Source organism: Mus musculus, chromosome 18, assembly GCF_000001635.26.
Source record: "Mus musculus strain C57BL/6J chromosome 18, GRCm38.p6 C57BL/6J".
Taxonomy (NCBI): Eukaryota; Metazoa; Chordata; class Mammalia; order Rodentia; family Muridae; genus Mus; species Mus musculus.
In genome coordinates this window covers 38,345,111-38,353,908 of record NC_000084.6, presented here as the reverse complement: position 1 = coordinate 38,353,908, position 8,798 = coordinate 38,345,111, and the positions used below count along the sequence as shown (strand labels likewise).

At 43.9% G+C, this 8,798-nt stretch overlaps 1 long non-coding RNA gene across 1 annotated transcript; it reads left to right on the top strand.

The window, feature by feature from the left end:
- The first annotated feature begins 3,780 nt into the window (after nt 1-3,780).
- On the top strand, nt 3,781-7,713 carry Gm52329 (predicted gene, 52329). Its single transcript, NR_166729.1, has 3 exons — nt 3,781-4,059; nt 5,137-5,203; nt 5,757-7,713. It is a non-coding gene; the product is annotated as a predicted gene, 52329 (long non-coding RNA).
- Nucleotides 7,714-8,798: the final 1,085 nt, after the last annotated feature.

The window sequence follows — 8,798 nt, the reverse complement described above, 5'->3', positions numbered from 1 at the left end:
TGGGATTAAAGGCATGCGCCACCACACCCGGTTTACAATTTATTTTTAAAATTGTTGTTTCTTAGGCTGAGAATGCAGCTCATTTGGTAGAGTGCTTGCCTCCCACACAGGGGGCCCTGGATTCATTCATTCCCCAGCACTGCATGAACATTTTCAGTACTCGGGAGGTAGAGGAAGAAGGATCCGAAGTTCCAGATTGTCTGTAGATAAACAAGTTTGAGGCTATCAATGTAGAAACCACTGCTCTCACCTCAGAGAGGGTAAGAGTTTATTCTGGAACCAAATACCAATGACTATGGTCTGGAAATAAAGATTTAGGCTACCCCAAATGTATCTCAACATGGCAACAGTTTCATGAAGCTTTTATAGTAAGAAGTAGAAATTAGTAAGTTATAAAGGCCAGGAGTAGTGGCACATAACTTTAATTCCAGCACTTGAAAAGCAGAGGTGAATTTCTGTGTCAGATCTCTGAGTTCAAGGCCAGCTTGTTCTACAGAGTGAGTTTCAGGATACCCAGAACTCCATAATGAGACCCTGTCTCAAGACAACAACAAAAGAAGAGGAGAAAGAGGAGGAAGAAGAGAAAGAGGAGGAGGAAGAGGAGGAGGAAAAGAGAAGAAAAGGAAAAAAAAGTTGTAAGTCAAGACATTTTTCAAATATTAGTAGAAATACCAGGTAGGTGGGTTACCGCAAAGCTGGAAAACTTTTGATCCAGGCCTCAGATGCTGGCTGGTGACACTCTTAGCCTCTGGCTTGGTAGAAGCTAGGGATATATTTGTATATTCCCCAAAAGATTTACACAATGACCACAGAATGTTAGGTTGCACACAGAGGCTAGCAATAAATGTCTATTATGGGTACTGAAAATAGCCAAAGACAATGTGGCTCCCAACCTCTGTGATCCCAGGTCTCCACAATCAGGGAGTTTGAGTTAAGCAGTCAGCCTGTAGAATGTTCCATACATTATGAACTGAAAACTTCAGTTCATAATGCCAAAGTAAGGAACTTAAGGTTCAATCTTAAGCAATATGTAATACATAAATAGATCAAACAACATGAGAAGGATTCAGAGTCCTCTGGTCCCTGCATGTAGTCCTCTCCCCCATGTGTCCAATGTCTGGGTATCGGAATCATCAGGGATTCTTTAACTTCTGACCCTTAAGCATATTTTAACATTCTTTGTTTGTTTGTTTGTTTTGTTTTGTTTTGTTTTTCAAGACAGGGTTTCTCTGTATAGTCCTGGCTGTCCTGGAACTCACTTTGTAGACCAGGCTGACCTTGAACTCAGAAATCCGCCTGCCTCTGCCTCCCGAGTGCTGGGAGTCAAGGCATGTGCCACCATGCTTGGCATATTTTAACATTCTTATGCAGTGAGAATTTTGGTTTCTTTAAAAGTCCAGTTATGTTATGTGAACATGTTTTTAATCCCAGGTGTGCAATAAGAGACTGCCACACAGCAGGTGATTATGATTTGCCTCATGCACTAGCAGGGGTGTGATCTTTGTGGGCTGTAGATAGTTTAATTCTAGGGACTCTGGAGAGGGTATAAAATGGCACATCCCATAGAGGGCCTGTGGAGGCTGCTCCTCCCCCTGCTGCTGCTGTTTCCTGTTTTGGGTTGACAAGTGGTCATGAGCAAAGAGACAAGAAGTTGGAGATTTCCTGATGATGAACATTGGACTAGCCTCAAGAAACAGGAAGTAGTCTAAAGAGATCCACACCCCCTTTCCCCTCTAACCTTCTTTCTGTCCTACCTAGTGTTGGGGGATTGGAAAAAATTAGGATGAATACAGGTTGGAAGGGAGGTAGAGGTATAAGAACCCAATTAAAAAAAAAGGCAAAAAAAATGCCAACATTCTTATGCTGAACATTATCCTCGCAGAGGTTTATAGAACCAGGCCCTTTGATTTTGTTTATTAATTTGCTTATTTTGCAGCTTTGACTGAACCCAGGGCCTCAGGCATGTTAGATAAATGCTGTTGCACTGAGTTACATCTTCAGCCCATTTTGCATGTTTTTTTAAATTTGATTTTGTGTATGAATATTTTGGCTGTATGTATGTATGTATGTATGTATGTATGTCACATGTGTGTCTGGTGCCTGTGGAGGTTAAAGAAGAGGGCAATGGATCTCCTGGAACTGGAGTTACTGGGAATCAAATCCAGGTCCTCTGCAGGAGCAACAACTGCTCTAAACGTTGGAGCCATCTCTCCAGCCCCAAATTTGTATTTTTTTAAAAGATTTATTTATTTATTTTATGTATATGGTACACTGTAGCTGAACAGATGGTTGTGAGCCTTCCTGTGGTTATTGGGAATTGAATTTTTAGGACCTCTGCTCACTCCGATCAATCAATTCCACTCGCTTCGGCCCAAAGATTTATTTATTATATATAAGTACACTGTAGCTCTCGTCAGACACTCCAGAAGAGGGCGTCAGATCTCATTACGGGTGGTTGTGAGCCACCATGTGGTTGCTGGGATTTGAACTCAGGACCTTTGGAAGAGCAGTCAGAGCTCTTACCTGCTGAGCCACCTCGCCAGCCCCCAAATTTGTATTTTTTGTTTGTTTGTTTGTTTGTTTGGGTGGTTGGTTTTTGTTTTTTAAATTTTGAGACAAGGTTACTAAGTTGTTCAAACTGGCCTTGAACATACTCTGTAGCTCAGACAAGCCTTGAATTTACAATTTTCCTGCTTTGGACTCGAAGTAGCTGGGATTATATGCCTGTGCCTCCATACCTATGTGTCCTTCTGTGTGTGTTTTCATGCAGGTGCATATGTGTATGCACATCAAGGCCAGACTGACCTTGGCTGTCAGTCCCTATGTACTATTCATCTTGTTTCCAGGACAAAGTCTTTCATTGACCCAGGCTTGCCAAATAGGCTAACTAGTCCATCTGGTATTAGCCCCATAGGCTAAGGCCCAGGTGTTAGCTCTCTTGACTCCCTACCACTGGATTTACAAGCCTGAGCTATCACACCAGGTCTTTGCGCTTGCAAGGTAACCACTATGGCAACTGAGTTATCATACCACCCATAATTGTGACCTTCCAATGGCTGCATTTTATTCTATATTATAGCTGCACCAAACTGTTCAGGTTTTGATGGACATTTCCCGATCTTGCACTGTGTTCCTTGAACAAGCCTAGTTCTTATAAAAGGAGATAAGAATCCTCTTTTCCGTCTGTTGCCTTGGACCTCTGCTACCTTCCCCGCCCCTTCCTCGAACAGCTACTTGCATATGCTGAGTAGTTCATGTATTTTGTCTTATGACTTGCATTGACTTTATCTACACACACACACACACACACACACACGAAAGCCTGTGTTTTTCGTCTTCCAATGCATTCGAAAAATCTGTCCGTGCTATTTTTCTTCCACAGCAACAGGCATTTAAATCACTTTAGTGGCTGTGCTTTGCTGAAAAGCTTATTATCTCCTCCAATAAAGAACTGAAAAGCTCCTTCTGCTCTGAAGCAGATTGGGCCTGGGAAGAACAGACGGGAAGACCTAGAATTAAATCCATATTCAGGAAGGAAAGCGCTGTTCTCAGCAGAAATCCCAACAGTAGCCACCATTAATTAAAGAAGATAAACAGCGCAGGCGTCCTCATCCTCAGCCAGTCAGAAACCGCCTCACTCCAGTAACTACGCTGCTCCCTAGCAGAGTTAAAAAGACAGCCAATCACAGAAGTCCCTCCAAACATCAGCCAATAACCGAGGACTTCTGATGACGTCAAAGGTAGCCTTGAGCAGATAAGCTAGCGCAGCTGAAAGTCCTGAGATGCCTCAACACTTCCTCTTTTGAAAGTCGGCCAGGCACAGAATGCCAAGTTCCCAAAAGCCTCATAATACCAATTCTAGGCTCTTGAGGAGACTTTGTGAACATGCGCAGATGTCTTTTTCTGGCAAACAGGAAGTTCTTTCTTTTTTCCGCTTTTTCTTTTCTTTTTTCTTTTTTTTTTGCGTTAGATGCCAACTTCAGCTTTGTGAAACTCCTGACAGCTGGAAACCTCCCCACTTCCACCATCCAGTTTACGGTTTACTGCGAGTTTAGACTTGTGAGTGACTGATGAAAGAAAAATACTCTGCACTTTCAAATCTTCATTCTTAATTCAATATCTTCCATTCTTGCAGTGACTTCTATTAACTTTTTTAATTTGTTCACCTAGGAACCTATAAATACCAGGGGGGAACTCGTATATTTTCTTAGTTATGACTATTTATCAAGTGCCGAAAGAACACCATTACACTCCTAGTGCATCATGCAGTTGTTCACTTAATATAAAAACGGTGGAAAAACTAAAATAAACTAGTACATATCCGTACATATCTATCAGCAAGCATAAAGAAAATGAGCCGGGCAGTGGTGTGCAGGCCTTTAACCCTAACACTTGGGATACAGAGGAAAGCAGAACTCTATGTGTTTGAGGCCAGCCTGGTCTATAGAGCAAGTTTTAGGCCATCCTCTGCTACATATTGAATTTATAGCAATAATAAAGAAATGTATAATTTCCTCATTTATACTAAGAGAACTGCAAATTGGATAAAGTTTTGATTAAGAGAAATCCACGTTAAGACAATAGTGAAAGTCAGCATGGCAGTACAAGCCTTTATTCCCAGTTTGCAGGAGTCTGGAGAAAGAAGACTAAGTTTGGAGTTTCCTTGGCTGTCTATTGAGACAATCTTAAAAGAAGGTGGAGGCAGGGGAGGGCATGAGTGGTATGAGAGGGGAAAGAAGAGGAGGGGGGAATGAAAGCAGGGTTGTAAGAACCCCCCCACCTGAACTGCTAGAGGCATTTTCTAGTTTGTGGGGGATGTTTTGGTTTTCTGTGTACAGCTGTTTTGTCTGCATGTGTGTCTGTGTACACGTGTGTGCCTGGTGCCCTGGGACTAGAGTTACAGAGAGTTATGAACTGACATGTATATGGGTATTAGTAAATAACACATAATGTGCTGTTTTGTTATTTCTTATGCTATTAGCTGTCTCTCCGGGGAAAATGTAAAATTACTGTCTGCCTCCAAGCTGAAATGGCACCAACAGCCAAAAAGAGTGACTCGTGCAAGCTTGCCTAGTGAGTAAAATGGGTTTATTAGGGTCGCTTACGTCTCCTGAGCTTCTGTTTTCTATGACTCAGGAGCAAGCCTGGCTTGGATCACTGCCCAGAATTAGAGCAGCGCAGACAGAACCAGACTCCGGCAAAGGTACACGCTCACGTGCACTCTGCCCTTTCTCTTATCGGGGATTCAGCAAAGAGTGCCTGTGGGGAGGATGCCTCTGCTCAAAGCTGGCTGGCAAGCAGATCAGATAAATTCCAGCTTGCAACAAAATGGAGTTACCCTGAGGAGTCAGAAGATAAGTCTCATTCCATTGGCAAGCTTCATATAAGTGTCTACACAGTTCGCTTGTGTTGAAGGGTGGGTCAGAATTTCCTCCTAAGACATTGTATATAACATACTTTTAGCTGTCATCTGCCATCAATTCTAATACACACATGTCACAGTATCAGGATTGCTAACCCCTACAACCCCTGAAAACTGTCGACGTTAAGATTTGCTAGCTGTGTGCTTTAGCTCTGTGTCACTGTAACAAGTGTCTGGGATAATCAAATTCTTCAAAATAAAAAGTCTCTCTCTCTCCCTCTCTCTCTCTCTCTCTCTCTCTCTCTCCCTCTCCCTCTCTCCCTCCCTCTCTCTCTCTCTCTCTCTCTCTCTCTCTCTCTCTCTCTCTCTCTCGTGTGTGCATGCGTGAATTCAGGGACCTTCAGAGTCCAGAAGAGCGCATCCGATCCCCTGGAGCTGAAGTTCCTTGTAGTCGGAAGCTGCCCGACTTAGGTGCCAGGAGCTGAACTTAGCTCTGATAGAAAAGCAGTACAAAGTCTTAACAGCCTTGAACTCACCATGACACTGCTTTCCAGGTGCTAAGATTATAGGCGTGTGAGTTCAAGGCCAGACAACATATAGACAGTGAGTTCTAGGCCAGCTATCAGTATTTGAGTGATACCCCACCTCAAAAACAAACAAAAACAAAACAAAAGAAAGACTGACTTATAATTCTCAAGCTTCTAGGATCCCAATGTTCTCTTCAAGGACATGCTTTCAACTGATGGAAGACTTCTGTGCTGGCTAATTGTATGTCAAACTGACATAGGCTAAAAGGCATCTAATTGAGAAAATACCTCCGTAAGACTGGACTGGAAACAAGTCTGTAGAGCATTTTCTGTTTTGATGGAGGGGACCCTTGGGCTGATGAGTGGGGTGGGGGAGGGGGTGAGGACAAGGACTCTGGCTTGGCTTGGTTTAGCTTAACAGTGATTGTCTGAGAGCTCAGAGAGCGCAGAGGGGCCTTCTGCAGGAGACTTAGTCGGTGCAGCTCTATAGACAAAGGCTTCCCCCATGCTCCCCATGGTGGTTCTTTTTTTTAAAATATTTATTTATTTATTTATTATATGTAAGTACACTGTAGCTGTCTTCAGATACTCCAGAAGAGGGAGTCAGATCTTGTTATGGATGGTTGTGAGCCACCATGTGGTTGCTGGGATTTGAACTCTGGAACTTCGGAAGAGTAGTCCGTACTCTTAACCACTGAGCCATCTCTCCAGCCCCCCCATAGTGGTTCTTAATGAGAGAGGCAGTCCATGCTTGTCCATACCATTTATTGACTGTTCATTATGGGAAATGGGTGCATACCACTTCCTCAGGGTGGACCAGAGATTAAATACCTTTTGCAAGAAGGAATGTCCTGGAAGGGAAGCTCATTGGTTAAATCCCTAGGGCCTATCTAGATACCACATAGGCATGGAGAATGCTGTTCTGTGATATGTGACCATTGGTCACATCCCTATCGGGGAGTGTGGTCATGTGTTCCAGGCCAGGGATCAGGTAGGGAGCAGGGAGATACCTATGGGTCCTCATATGGGTGCCAGGGTCTCTGAACCCACTCAACCTTACTAAGTTTCCTGGCATGGTCCACTGCCCCATACAGGCTGGCCTTGAACTTAAGAGATCCACCTGTAGCTGCCTCCTGAATGCAGAGATGAAAGACATGTGCTACTATGCCCAACTAATTAGGTTTTCTTTTCAGAAGGGAGACAGTTTGAGACAGGGCTTCCCCTGGGCTGGGTCAATAAGAAAGCAGGCTGAGCAAGCCGTGAATACACTACTCCTCTGTGGCCTCTGTCAGCTCCTGCCTTGCTTGAGTTCTTGCCCTGACTTCCAATGATGAATAGTGATGTGGAGGTGTAAGCCAAATAAAACCTTTCTTCCCCACGTTGCTTTTGGTCATGGTGTTTCTTCACAGCAATAGAAATCCCTAAGTAAGACAATTCCCCACTAGGTCTCACCTCATCAATTTTCTACCACCTCCTTCTAGGACCAAGCTTGCAACTGACTTTCTGTTCATGGTCATTTGGGGACATGTGGGGAGCCGCCCTCACATTCGCCGTTACAAGATGGCGCTGACATCCTGTGTTCTAAGTGGTAAACAAATAATCTGCGCATGTGCCAAGGGTAGTTCTCCACCCCATGTGCTCTGCCTTCCCCGTGACGACAACTCAGCCGATGGGCTGCAGCCAATCAGGGAGTGACACGTCCTAGGCGGAGGATAATTTTCCTTAAAAGGGACGGGGTTTCGCCATTCTCTCTCTTGCTCTTGCTCTCTTGCTCTTGCTCTCTGGCTCCTGAAGATGTAAGCAATAAAGCTTTGCCGCAGAAGATTCCGGTTTGTTGCGTTCTTCCTGGTCGGTTGCGAGAACGCGTGTAAGAGGGACAAGTATCTAAACTAACATGGGAACTATAGCTCAGTGTAAGACACTTGGTTGGGATGCACACGGCCCTGGGTTCAATCTCCAGCACGGAAAAGAATCCAAACTGTAAATTATCCTAGTCATCTGTTTGTTCTAACATCTCTAAATGGCTTTTTTAGATTTATTTTTATTCCATGTGTATGTGTTTGCCTGTATGTATGTATGTATGTATGTATGTATATCATATGTGTTCCTGGGTCCTAAGTAGACCAGATGAGGACGCCAGATACCTAGAACTGTAGTTACAGTTGTGAGTTACCATGTGGGTGTTAGGAACTGAACCTGGGTTCTCTGTAAGAGCATCAAGGACTCTCAACTGCTGAGCGACCTCTCTAGCCCCTCCTAAATGATTTTTAAACCTTGGTGTATAGCAAGATTCACTCTTTGTGCTAAAATTCTGCAAGTTTTAGTAAATGCACAGTACCATGGATCTACAGTTTATCATGCAGTGTAGCTTCACTGCAGAAAACCAAACAACAACAGAAAACCTCTGCTTCACCTAGCTGTATTTCGAATGCTTGGAAACTACTCAGCTGTCTTCTGTCAGAGGAGTCTCTGCCTTTCCTCATCCAGTTCTAGGGAGCTCTTCATCTGAAGATGGATGCTTGATGGGCCCTACCCCTTGGCTATGGCAGAATTTCTTTTAAAGGGGAAGAAATGAGAGCCAACAGTTATTGAGGCTCCATCACAAAGGAATGACAATCAAATAAGTTTGATATGGCTCAAGCATGACATGGGAAGGCAGGTCAAAGGCCAGAAGGGGCCATGTGGAGCAGGCTTGAATGAATGATGCTCTTTTGAATAAAGAGCATCAGAGCTACACCTCATAGGTGGTAGGTTTTTCAGATAGGGTCTTACTGTGCAACTTAAAAGGGTCTGAAAGTGAAGCATCCCCTATCTCTGTCTGCCCGATGTTGGAGTTAAGTGCCACCACCTCTGGCAACACTCAGTTTGGTTCTGAGTCTCAGAGCTACTACCACTGGGCATTGTTTAAC